The 12,825-nt window shown below is 41.4% G+C and overlaps 1 protein-coding gene across 10 annotated transcripts in view; it reads left to right on the forward strand.

The window, feature by feature from the left end:
* The window catches only part of Slc4a4 (solute carrier family 4 member 4), a 329,139-nt gene that overhangs the window by 188,922 nt on the left and 127,392 nt on the right, over window positions 1-12,825 (forward strand). The window lies entirely within an intron of this gene.

The following is a 12,825-nucleotide window of genomic DNA, read 5'->3' on the forward strand; positions in this document are numbered from 1 at the left end:
TAAATGGCATATTTTATGAAGAAGTATTTTAATAAACTATAAAGAGCTAAGAACTCCTGGAATTGTTTACTTTGGGGGGGATGTGTCAGCTAGGGTTGTGAGAGTCGTCTCACTCTGCGCATTTGTCTGTCAACACATATAGAAAGTAGACTATTTGGAAAGAAGAGCAATGCTTTTCAATCTGTTTGCTTTGTTGCGAAAGAATGTGACGTAGGCCTGGCCATGGGCATCTGGGGACGGATTTCCAGAATATAGTATGTTGATATTATAAAAAAGCCTCAGTATCAGAGAAGTAAAAGTAGCATGTTATAAAAATGATTTTAAAAAATGATGGCACTCTTAACCAGTCTCCTTGGGGTGGCAGGGAAAGCATTCCGTGTTGGGAAGAGCAAGCAACATGAAAGCAGAAATACCTGCTCTGGTTAATTTTTTTTTCAAAAATGGCTAACTATAGGACAGATACTATAAATTGGACACAACTTGTTAGCTCAGCTTAAAAAAACCTAGTATCTGATTCAATAACTAATTTTTTGCTCTTTGATGTAACAGGAAAACATGATTCTTGTTGGCTTCATACTTGACATGTTAATTGTTATCATTTTTGCGACATTATTCTTCCCTCTTTTTTTCTAGGTAGGGAGGCTTTCTCTTTTCACACTTTGCTATTTTTTCTAAAACAAGCTGTATTTATGACCGTGTGTCTCTTGAACTGGCAGCATTTTTAGTTGTGACGGAAGTTTATAGACCATGGTAAATCCTAAACAGTGCAGCAAAGGTGAAATGACGTTCTTTCTCACGAAGTGACCCTTGGGTCTTTCTTCTCCTTAACCAGCACCATCCTGTGGGGCCTTCAGCATCTCAGCTCTGGATTGCTAGAAAAACCTTTGGAACGAATCCCTGTCTGTTCTTTCTCAATTCAGTACACATTTCATATTATTTCCTGCAGTGTTCTATTCTGGTTAAGAAACTTACAATGGCTTCCTTTCAAGCTCCTCTGAAATCCGATGTTCTCTTCTTCATGGGTCCTCCAGAGCCCTCCGGAAGACGACTTTACTGTGCCCGGGCCTGATATCCGCCCTCCGTCCTTACCTTGAGATTAATACTTAGTCCTTGAGGAGGTCCTGTGCTGGTTCCTGTCCAGGGGAGATCATTCAGACATGGGCTGCGTGGTTAGGTGCACACCTACAGCAGAGGAGGGAGCCCTCGGGCTGTTAGAATGGCCTGCAGAGCTAGTGTGTGTGTGGACTGCATTCCATCTTTCCAGGGTAGTGTTAATTGTTTATGCTCCTTGTCAGCGATCTTGCAGTTGGGTGAGGCAGTTGTGTCTACATAATGGGCTCTTGAGGAAGCTTTCTTTTATTAGGGAGACCCCTCCTCTAGCCAGAATGAGCCAACAGGGAACTGGTAAATGCTGACTGAAATTTCTTACCTTCTTGGGGTTTTTCTTTTTATCGGGGCATATGAAGATGCCCAGATTGTGTGATGACTTAAGATGCAAATTACATAAGATTGTGATTCTAGAAGTAGAAGTAATATGTTAGCACATCATGATTTGTTGTAGAACTTGTGTGATTGGGTCCTTAACACCAGAATCTCCACTGCCCATCAGTGACCTCTCATGGACATCAGCACTCCTGTTGACAGGAAGCAGAAGACTTAACCCAGGAGTTTCGTTCTGTTTTCAAAGGCAGCAAACAAGGGATAATGACTGTTCCACTGTAAGAACATGTCTCCATCCAAATTGTATCTCTACAGTAGCCAATAAGTTTTACTTCCAAAAGAAAGAAGAAATTGTTTGTGTTCTAGCGAACAGCTTGAAGAGGTGCTTTCTAACTCCTGCCATCCAGTCCATGACCAATGGTAGAGGAGAAATGCAAGCTCATAGTTCCATTTTAATAACTACTCTTCTAGTAACTTCAAGTCCTCTTCCTTTTTAGGACAAGGGAAGAAAAGTAGACTTGGAAATAAATTGAAGTTATGGCAAATACAGGCTTTTTTTTTTTTTTTTTTTTTAAAGAAAACCTGTTTTAACACAGTGAACCTGTGCTTTTATTTTTTAACCTGTTTTTCCTGTTTGGGTAGGGAAAAAAGTTTGCCAGGCTCAAAGTTGTTTTGACAAAGCTTTTATAATTAATTAGCCAATGTCCTGGAAGTGATCTTGGCAGAAAAATGAAACCTGTCCTGTGTCCTTGTCCAAGTTGGCCCAGAAACTTCCATCCAATTGAGACTGATTGACGGATGATGCTGCTCGGATACAATCTGAAACGTTGTGATGGTGTCCGGTAACTTCCTGGAGCTGCAAACATACCAGTAACACCGAGCTGAATTTAAAGTTGAGAATTTTGAAGAGGAACAGAATGACTCTTTTTGACAGCTACATAGTGACAAAATTTGAGGGCATATATATTTTTTTATATATAAGATTCTGTTTAGGGAAAACAGAACAAACAAATCTGGGGACTGTAGTTTTTCTTTCTGGTGCACAAGCCTGTGCACTTATGATTTCAGGCGCGGCTGCTGGATGGGGAGAGAGCTCAAAATAGTTAACGGCAGACGAGGATAGACAAAATTTAGGCAATTCAATATTTCAACCATATTCCAACTTGGATGTTATATTTATTAAGCAGAAAAACATGTGGAGAGTAGATTTAAAAATGCATCTGGAGCTCATCTAGTTGTGATTCTACATAAATAATGTCTTCTATTTTGTTGCTATGGAGTTTTTTTTTAATGGTATCTGATTATCTTGAGTATTAGACTGATTTGGATTTCTGTCTCCCATTATTTCTTTTCTGTTCTTTTGAAAATTTACATACACATAAGACGTGTGCTTATCAAATGCAAGGTCTTTAGTTTCCACTCTCACATGAGCAGCAAATCAGCTGAGAGACCAGGCAGTTCCTCATCTTTTTGCTTGTTAGCTTTTACTCTTGAAAGTGTACTGAGCTTAGTGGCACGGTAGCTTCTAAAAGGTGTTTTGGAATAAAAAGGGTTTTTATCAAGAAGGCAATAACATCCCACCATTATGTGTTCAGTGTGAGGGCGGCCTGTGGATTGCGAGGGATGCGTGTCAGAGGACCTGCAGATTTGCAGCAAGACACAGGCTCCTACAACCTCGTTGGTGCTTATCTGGTGATACTCCCTGTGCAACATCTTCCCTGAGAATTCATCCCGTAGGCCTCCTGATTGAATTTGCTCTAAGGTTAATTTGTAAAGTGACTGCTGTAAAATGAAATCTGAAAGGGAACACTTGGAGATGGAATGACTTAGCCAATCCTTTGCAGCACGTATGCGCTACAGGAGTGGTTATCACCATTCATCTGCACTGACTCGTGGTTCTGAAGGAGCATTTTCACCCCACGGCTTACGCACAGCTACTCTACGCTCACAGTGCTGAACAAGACTGGAGCATCTTATCTCCTTTTTCTTTGCCAGGTTCAGCCAAAACACCCGCAGATTCCCCCGAGCTGGGCATGAGTGGTCTTACCTTGCCCTTGGGAGAGTGCAGTGGCTAGGACCAGCTCATGTTTCCTGAGGTTGTAACACTGGGCTTTAGCGTACTTTCAGGGACCAAGGAAGCACTGCAGTGTTGGGAGAGCTGCAGTCCCATCCTTGCAAACCTGAGAGCAAGGTGTGCTGAGAGCAAGGCTGGGCTTCAGTGCCTGGTGTGGCGAAGGCCCAGAGCTGCCGTGGCTCAGCAGCTGAAGCTTTCCTTCAGTTGCGTGTTTGCGGGGGACCTTGTGTGGCAAAGTAATGACCACCTGCCAGCCCTTCTCCGATGGCTGGCTCCGCTTAGCTGCTCATCATCGCTGTTTCCCTCTCTCCTGGGAGTCTGCCCACCCCAGCTTCCTCTGCGTGCTGGCCCTGTGTCTGTGCCCCCACACTGGGGGTCGGTAGTGCTGGGGAAGCGCAGATGCCAAAGCTGCCTTCAGGGACGTGTTTGTGTGAAAGTCAGGAAGGTCTGTGCCTGCAGTAGAATGAAGCATGCAGCATCAGCAGACGTTTGCCTCCTGTTTCCACAGAGGAGGGCGAAGCCTTTCAGATAATTTAGAAGTATGAGTTGGTGTGTGTGTGTGTGTTTATTTTTCTATTACTAAATTTGTTGGTACAACTTAGATATACATAATGATATATATAATGATCACATTCATCACAGAGAGTTTATACGTACTGCACCTGATGTATCTTGCTGCTTTTTCCCCACTTCCATCCCCTTCCTGCAGTCCCTCTTTCCTCATTTACAGAAGCTTTGTTTCCATTTCTCCCTTCTTTTATTAACCTGTTCTTCTCCCTTCCTTTCTTTCTACCCCCTCCCTAGTTCCCATTTGTGTTTGAACTAAATTTTCCTATTTCACAGTATCTATTGTACATTATGGTCCTTATTTATACTTTTAGTCTCTCACACCAGAAAAACAGTGCACTATTTGCATGTGTGTCAGATTTATTTCACTTGAGAGTATGGTCTCATGGTCTATCCATTTAGCTAGAAAAGCCACAAGTTTATCCTTTTTTATGGCTAAGTGGCATTCCATTGTATTTAAAAAACGCACATCTTTATCCATTGGTTTGTTGATGGGCATTTGAGTTGTGTTGAAGATTATAAATTATACTGCTACAAACATGGGTATGCATATATTGCTGTGGTATAATGCTTTTAATTCTTTTGGAAGATACCAAGAAGGGAATTAACTTGTTTAAATGGGGCCTGTGGTCCTAGTTTTTTGAGGAATTTTCACACTGATTTCCCCAGTGCTTGTGCCAGTTTATACACCCACCAACAGTGCAAGGGTTCCTTTGTCTACTGCCCCTCCAGCATTTGTTATTGGTTGAAGAATATCCGTCCTTTTTGGAGTAAGATGGATTCTCAGTATTATTTTAATTTGCATTTCTTGAATTACCAGTAATGTTGAACTTATTTATTTATTTGCTATTTGTACCTCAGCTGAGATGCCCATCTTTGGATTGGGTCTTTAAATTTGGAGTGTCTGATTTTTTTCAGTTCTTTATATATTCTAGAAATTTTGTCTGAGGAACAGTTACCTAAAATTTTCCCTACTCTGTGGGTTTTTACTCTATTGTTTTCTTTTTCTGTGTGAAAAGGTGAGATCTCAGTTGTCAATTCTTTGTAATATATCCCATATGATTAGGGTTTTGTTCATAAAGCTTTTGCCTACACCTATGTCTTCAAGAGTTCTACCTGTTTTGTCTTCCAGCAGGTTTAGTGTGTCTGTTTTAATATTTAGATCTTTGATCCATTTTGATTTTAGTTTAGTGCATGATAATACACTAGTTTTAGTTTTTGTCATGTGGAAAACAAGTTTTTCCAGAAGCATTTATTAGACAGGCTGTTTTTCTTCCAGTGAACGTGTTTGACTCCTTTGTGAAAGACAAGATGGCTTAGTGTGTCTGGCGTTGCTTCTGCATCTTCTAATTTGTTCCAGTGATCCTCAGGTCTGCCTTTTTTTTTTTTTTCCAGTTTCATGTTTTTTTTTTTTTTATCATCGTAGCTTTGTAGTATAAATGCAAGTCAGGGATTGTGATGCCCCCCAAGTTGCCTTTGCTGCCTAGAATTGTTTTTGCTATGATAGCTGTGTTCTTGTTCCAAGTGAAGTTTAGGATTGTTTCTCTAGTTCTGTGAGGTATGCTAATGGTATTTTGATTGGGATTGTCTTAAATCTGTACAACAGTTTGGAGAGTATGGCTGTTTTCACAGTGTTGATCCTTCCTACCCATGAGCAAAGGGTATCTTCCCATTTTCTGATAGCCTCTTTGATCTTCTTTTTCAGAGTTCTGTCATTTTCAGTGTATAGATGTTTTTCTTTCTTTGTTGATTCCTAAATATTTCATTATCTTTGATGATATTGTGAAATGGATTGTTTCTCTAATTTCTCTTTCAGTGAGTTTGTTACTTGTGTACTGGAATGCTATTGATTTTTGAGTGTTACCATATCAACAGAGCCAAAGACAAAATTCACATGATCAACTCAGTAGATGTAGAAAAAGTATTTGACAAAGTCCAACAACCCCTTCATGATAAAAACCCCATAGAAAATTGACATAGATGATCTTTATCTCAATCTGGTAAAAGCCATCTGTGACAAATCAATACTCAGTATCATACTAAATGATTAAAAACTAAAAGCTTTCACTGTAAAACCAGGAACAAGACAAAGATGTCCACTAATCACTACTCCTATTCAATATAGTTCAGGCAACATTAACCAGAGCAATTGAACAAGAGAAAGAAAGAAAAGGAATAAGGATAGGAAAGGAAGAAGTTAAACTATTATTATTTGCAAATGACATGACATTCTACATAGAAGACCTGAAAAACGCCACCTAAGGATTTTTAGATTTAGCCAAATTCAGTTGCATAGCTGGAATATGATTTTAAGTAACTGTGAAGGCACAGCGCGTGTGAATTGTGCTGTGCTCCTCTGTAACTGGAATGCACCCGTGCACTGAGAGTTTCTGTTCTGTGATAGAAAGTGTTTTGGGTGGTGGGCTCCAGAGCTGAGTGAAGCCGACACATTTTTGACTCAGAACTTTGATGCTTGAGGTAACAGATACTTACCAACCAACCACAACAAGGAACCAAGGGAATAGGATGATTTCACATGCTGATAAGCGCTATACTGACAGCAATGCAGGGTAATAGGAAGAGGTGCAGGAGAGCTGCCTCAGGTCAGAGGTGGGCACAGAGAAGATCTGGGGAAGAGTTTGGTAGCCTGAACTGAGAGTGAGGCGGAGAGAACAGAGAGAAACACACAAAAGGAGGTGGGGACAAAGGTAGCAGGTGTGCAGTGCTAAGGGAGAACAGTCTGGGGCCTTCTGACTGAAGCGCAGGGAGACCATGTTTTCAGCGTTGACTGGGAGAGTGGGAGAGGTGTAGCTCGGATTTGCATTTTACAGAGCTTGTCGAGGTGGCAGTGGGGTGGGTGGGGGCGCTCCAGTGTGCTGGGTCACCTGCTGTGACCTGTGCGGCCCTGCTTGAGGGCTTCCCTGTGGTAAATCCACTTCACAGCGGCCCGGTGGTGCTGATGCCTGACACAGCAGTCACAGAAGGGAGGCCTGGTGACCGACCGTCCACAGAGGACATTCTTCTGTGCCAGTAAAATATTGTAAGGAAAGAAAAAGGTTTCCTAGTTAAAATAATATTTTCTCTGCACTTTCAGTTAGGTTAAAAATCAATTCATATTAGTCAGATGTCTAAATATTTCCATGCATTACAAGTCACAGTGGAGCTAGGAGGGTAGTGAGGTTGCGCATTGGAGCGGGGGTCCCTGGAGCCGATGTCCTGTGGCTGGTGTCGGGCTCCCGCCCAGGTGGTGCCACAGGATGGACAGCTCTTCCTGAGCCCTTACTGAGGAGCGAGGAACACCAGCTCTTTGTGGCTGATGGGAAGCAACCAGGGTCTCATGCCACCTCCTTGCCTGTGCCATGACAGAACCCAGCTCCAGGAGCACCGTGTACCTGGGCTGACACTGAGCAAAAAGGAGTGCCATTCTTGCATATCCTAAAGGCTAGATGGCATGTTCTGTATCAGTGTCTCTTGGTTCTCCTCTCAGGAGTAGTGTTCTGCCTGTGTGCAGATGCCAGCGATGCACTCAAGAAGCACTGTGCAGAGTGACAGCACCAGTACCGATCTTTGCAAGATATTCTCACGTCACAAGTTACCTAGTCTGACAAAGATCTCTTAAAACGAACCCTTTTTACCTTTGGAAGTGGCAAACTGGTACAAATCCAGAAAGCAGCACTACGTATGATGGACACTCTAAGGGCATGATTAAAAATAATAAATATACTATCATTGTAAATATACACATGCAGCTGTTTTCATGTATGACAGAAATGTGCTGTTATCTATCATCTTTTCAAGATCATAGTTTTCTAATTCAAAAGTATATGAAACTGCAATAAAACTTAAAGCAAACATGAATAAAATATAAGGTGAAAATTCTTAAATTCTGACCCCTCAAAGTAACACTGTTAGCAGTTTGGTATAGAAACTTCTGGGCACTTCGATGCACAAATACCTACACACTTTGGTATATAAAATAGAAACAGGGTCATATTGTTGTGCTGCAACTTCTTTTTTTTTTTTTTGTTTTGCCTAATAATATATAGAAACTACTTTATTGTTCCTAAAGGCTGTATGGTGTGCATGAATCATATTTTATTGAAATGATCTTCTATTAATCAGTATTGAAAGAAAGAAATTTTAAAATATCATTATTGAATTATCATCAGTCCTGTGTGATTATAAATAAACCTATAAGTAATACAGCCTTTCTACAATCTTCTGCATTTTTCTGTAAATTTTTCTAGCTTATTTCAATTGTGGATCACCATATTTTGCCAATCCGGTGGACTTCCCCAAAGAGAGAATATACTGATTGTGCCATAGATTTTTGAAAACCTTTTAATGACACATCTCCACTGCTGAGGTGCTCTTTACCAGCAAGATTTGAGTTTCTTCTTTATGATTTGCAGCAATAAATGCTTAAACTCAGTTAACATGAGCAGAATCTCAGCAGCTAGCACTTGCCTCCTTCTTGTTTTGGGGATTTTCTGAGAAATAGGGTGAACCTGAGTTCCTTGTCCTGGCCTAATTGTGCTGGGCTGGTGTCCTGAGGTAAGGATGCAAACAGGACAGTGCTTGTAGGCTTGGCCTGGTATGTGCCTTACTGTTCCAGCTGTTCCAGCTCTGAGAGTGCTTCAGGCTCTAGGAATTTTCTTGGCAGCCAAAAATGGCATCCTCTCAAGAGCCTTTCTTGGTGGTCAGCTTTTGTAATCAAAGGAAAAATTGCAAGATGAGTCGGTCAGATGTTGTCTGTGAAGCTTCACTGGACACATTTACAGCTTGGCTCTGCCTCCCTCTCCTCTGCTTTCCCTGACACGTGGGAGAATGTTTGGTGACCCGAGGTGTAGACTGTGCAGTTGGTTACCTGAAGTGGCTTGTTAGAGCACTAAAGGGGTGCTGCCATCCAGAGGGCTGACAGAAGGCCCAGGACTGTCACATCCACGTGGACATCAGAGCAGACGCCGCTGCTCCCTGTTATCCTCAACACCCAGCCGCTGCAGAGCTGGTCACAGCTCAGTGGAAGCTGCGTGCACTCTCCTTCAGGAGGGGAAGAGACGCCTGCTGTTTGTGGTTCACTCTTCTTAGTGGCCCTCAGACTTCAGCAGAGTCTCGTGATCTTATCAGTTAGCATCAGAGCTCTCTGATTTTTCCATGTGTGACCAGCAATGATCTGGCTTTACTCCTAGAACTGAATTAAGTGACAACAACAATGCTGCTTTTTCTGCTGCCACTATATTAGAAAGGCACTGGGATTTTTCCTTACAAGCTGAGAGCTAGTACTTAATCAAGCCAAGCAGTGTTCCACGCATGCACATAGAAGAGGTTGGAAAGTAACTCAGTCATTCCATTGTCAGCTTCAAACTTTAACATTATCTGTAGTGTTGGACGTTCAGATGCCCTCACTGCTAGCAGTGAGCAGATGTCCAATGACAGGATGCCCAGCTGGTCTGCTCCAGCATAAGGAGTAAATAGCGACAACTGATGCCCCATTTCACACTGACTTACGCCCACACTTGGAAGTTGGTTCTATTGACCTGCTTCACAGATGTTGGCAAACTTGGGGTCTGAAGAGAGACAAAGCATTTTCCCTAAAGTAGATGACATCTAAGATTCAGAGCTGTCTTCTGGTCTCCACACCTCTTAATCTGTATAATGATTTCTGCATATTTGGTCAGACTTTCTTTTAGGCTTTGAAGCCACAGTGAAACCAGTGACCAATTGGTAATTTGTGGCTTTTACTTGCCTTCAAAGCACACACTGTGCTGAAGAAACTGATCATCAAAATTGCTGTTAAACATAATTTTGAAAATTCTTACTGGTCTTGTGGTGACTGAATGGACATTTCCATCCCTGCTACAGGGATCAAGAGTCAGCATTGTGTTTGTGCCTTGGTAGGGTTCAGTGAAGAGGCTGACATGTTTTAGAATAATACGTGGTCTCAGACTGTAAGTGCATGTCTGTCTGGGAAGACTGGGTAAACCGTGTGATGCTCGCGGCCAAGTTGCTTCCAGGGTTCAGTGGAAGAAAGATACTTGGGAGACAGAGCCATTAATCAGAGAGAAACCAGGGACTTTGGAAGCATCTTTCCACTGTAGAAAACATAAGTAACAGAAAACAAATGAAACCTTATTCCTTCAGTAGTTAGGTAAGAAGCAGGAGAAATAAACTGGAATGTAACCGTCTGCAGTTTAACCACACAAGTGAATGACTTGATTCCATCAATAAATTTAGAATATTGTGGCTTTTAGAATTCTTCAAAGTAATGTTCCTGACTCCTCTGATGAAATGTAGCATTTTGATGTTAATTTCTATTTTTGTAATTAGAGCCCCAAGTAAAATTAGTGAAAGAAGATGAGATTGGCCCAATGATACGGTGTCTGTGGACCCCAGTGGGTAACTGGCTCAGAACTCACTTGACTTGTGAATCTTCTTCATCTGTGCTTCAGCAGCTCCATGGTTCCTTGGCTCCTAGGCTGCTGGTTTATTCCTCCACTATACAAATATGTCACCCCCTAGTTCACTAAGTCTGCAGATACTTATCATTGTAACTTTTCTCCTGATAGATTTGAAAAGCAGTTTTTGAACTTTTTCACTGGGCTCATTACAGGAAGAGCATCATGGAGTTAACTGACATGTTAATCCTTAACTCTTGTGAACTTTGGTTTTCTAACTTGTAGCACAGGTGCTGTGTTTCATTTACAGCCGCCTTTTGCACAGGGCTGTGGTGTGAACAGGAAATTGCTTAGTGGGATTTAAAGTGTTACCCCAATCTTTATTATCGTTGCCAACTTCATTATTAAGCACCTGTTTTCTCTGTGGTTTTATTTTGTAGTAAGTTTGGGTTGGATGGAAGTCCATTTTATTTTTAGATGTCATTGCTTATCTTTGAAATTTACCTTACTAATTCGGCACTTGGAGTTCTCACACTCTTCCCTTTGCGCTCTGCCATTCTGCCTCACTCTAGTGAAATGTGCCTGACTGTCCTGTGAGTGCTGGTGCCTGTGCATTTCCATGGAGCCTCAAGTCTGCTGGGCTTTACCTTTCCAGGTCCTGCCTCATGCTCCTCCTTCTTCCCTCCTTCCTTGAAGAACAGTTGATGCTAATAATTCTTGTTTTGCATTTCCCACGCCACCCGATATTTAGTGTTTGCATCCTGAATTTGTTACTGCCTGCTTACTGCTTCCTGTGCATCCCGATCTCACTCCTGAGGGACAGGTCAGCGTCTCCCCTCGCTAATTATGAGGAGGACCAGTTGGGGAGAATAAAGGTCTATTTATCTCTTCTCTTAGGACTTCTTTTTAGGTCTAAGAAAATGGTGATGACCATGAGTGTTTCTCAGAGTACTGTTACTGTCTTATTTTTTCATTTTGGTTACTTCAAAAGTTAGTATTTCTTGTTATGCTCATTGACAGCATGTTTTATTAGGTTGATAAGTTGCTTGAAATGCACATTCTGCCTACCACATATGTTTTAAAATTTTTTTCACTTAGGACAATCATGTAAATGCTAATATTTTAAATAGAGTTTGCTTTCATTTTTTAAAATCCACTCACACCTTTTCTCAGAATTAAATTGGAACAAATATAGTTAATTGGTTGACTGGTTTAGTTTATTTCTTTATTTAAAATAAGTGTGCTGGAAGCATAGGAAGATGTTCTGTTACAAGATGACATGCTATTTGCTAAGTTTATTCAAGTATAGCACATTTCAAATCATGGGCAATAAAACAACATTCTGCTTTTAGATGTGAGCTACTTTGTTTCTTGTGACATGAAATTAGGGGGGAAGGCAGATCAGACTTGGAGAGGAATTGTCATTTGATGGGATTTATTACAAAGTTTACTTGTTCTATACATTATAATCCTGTCTCACTTAAAGGTTTTTATTACAGTTCAGATTTCACGGACAGCATTATGGTAATGTTCCAAGTATATTATTGAAAATAAGCCAGAACAAGTCAAATGGAAATCCAACTGAGTCGTTCTCGAAAAATTTTTGCTCAGAGAGGAAATAAGCTTACTCTTTCCTCCCTGTGTTGCTCCTTGTTTCTCAAATGAAACCGGCACATAAAGTGGGTTCTGATATCAGCGACCTGCGAAGACGCTGAGGAATAGCGAGGGGAACTCGTAACCGTCAGGGTCTGTGTGCAGAGGACAGGTGCCCACGCCACTGCCCTGGCGAATTGGGGTTTCCAGGAAGACATCCCCACACCCTGCTTGCTAAAAGGAAGACTTTAGAAGGAATAACCATTGCACTACTATTTAAAATAGCTGTGGAATTCTAAAAGAGAATAAAAGAGGACTTCCTGGGGAAGTAGTTATTTTCACCAGGACACTGTGAAAACTTCGGTAGAAATGTCTCCTGGCATGTTTCGGGAGAGGTTGCCGTGTCATGCTGTCCACTCTGACCCATGTCTTCTTAATAGAGTCGAAGCAGCTCACACTTCTGAAAGGTCTGGATTCATGCTCACATTTTGGGTTCCTGTGATACTTACAAAAATCCTACACAGTTTTTCATCGCTAAACAATGCACTAGCGGTTTATAACATTGAGGCTTTGCTAAAATAAGAAAATGAAAACAAATGAGATAAAAGGCTTATTAGAAAACTCTCCCATCTCTAACATAGCTGTAGTGGGGTGATGTGCTTCTGTGGTTTTACATTTTAAAATCTCCATCCTTGCAAGTCTTCCTGCTCAGAGCTCCCAGCTTGTAATACCTCAGTGTGGAAAGAATAGAAAAAA

This window comes from Cavia porcellus, unplaced genomic scaffold, assembly GCF_034190915.1.
Source record: "Cavia porcellus strain 051 isolate PalLab524CR breed Dunkin Hartley unplaced genomic scaffold, mCavPor4.1 scaffold_30, whole genome shotgun sequence".
Classification (NCBI taxonomy): Eukaryota; Metazoa; Chordata; class Mammalia; order Rodentia; family Caviidae; genus Cavia; species Cavia porcellus.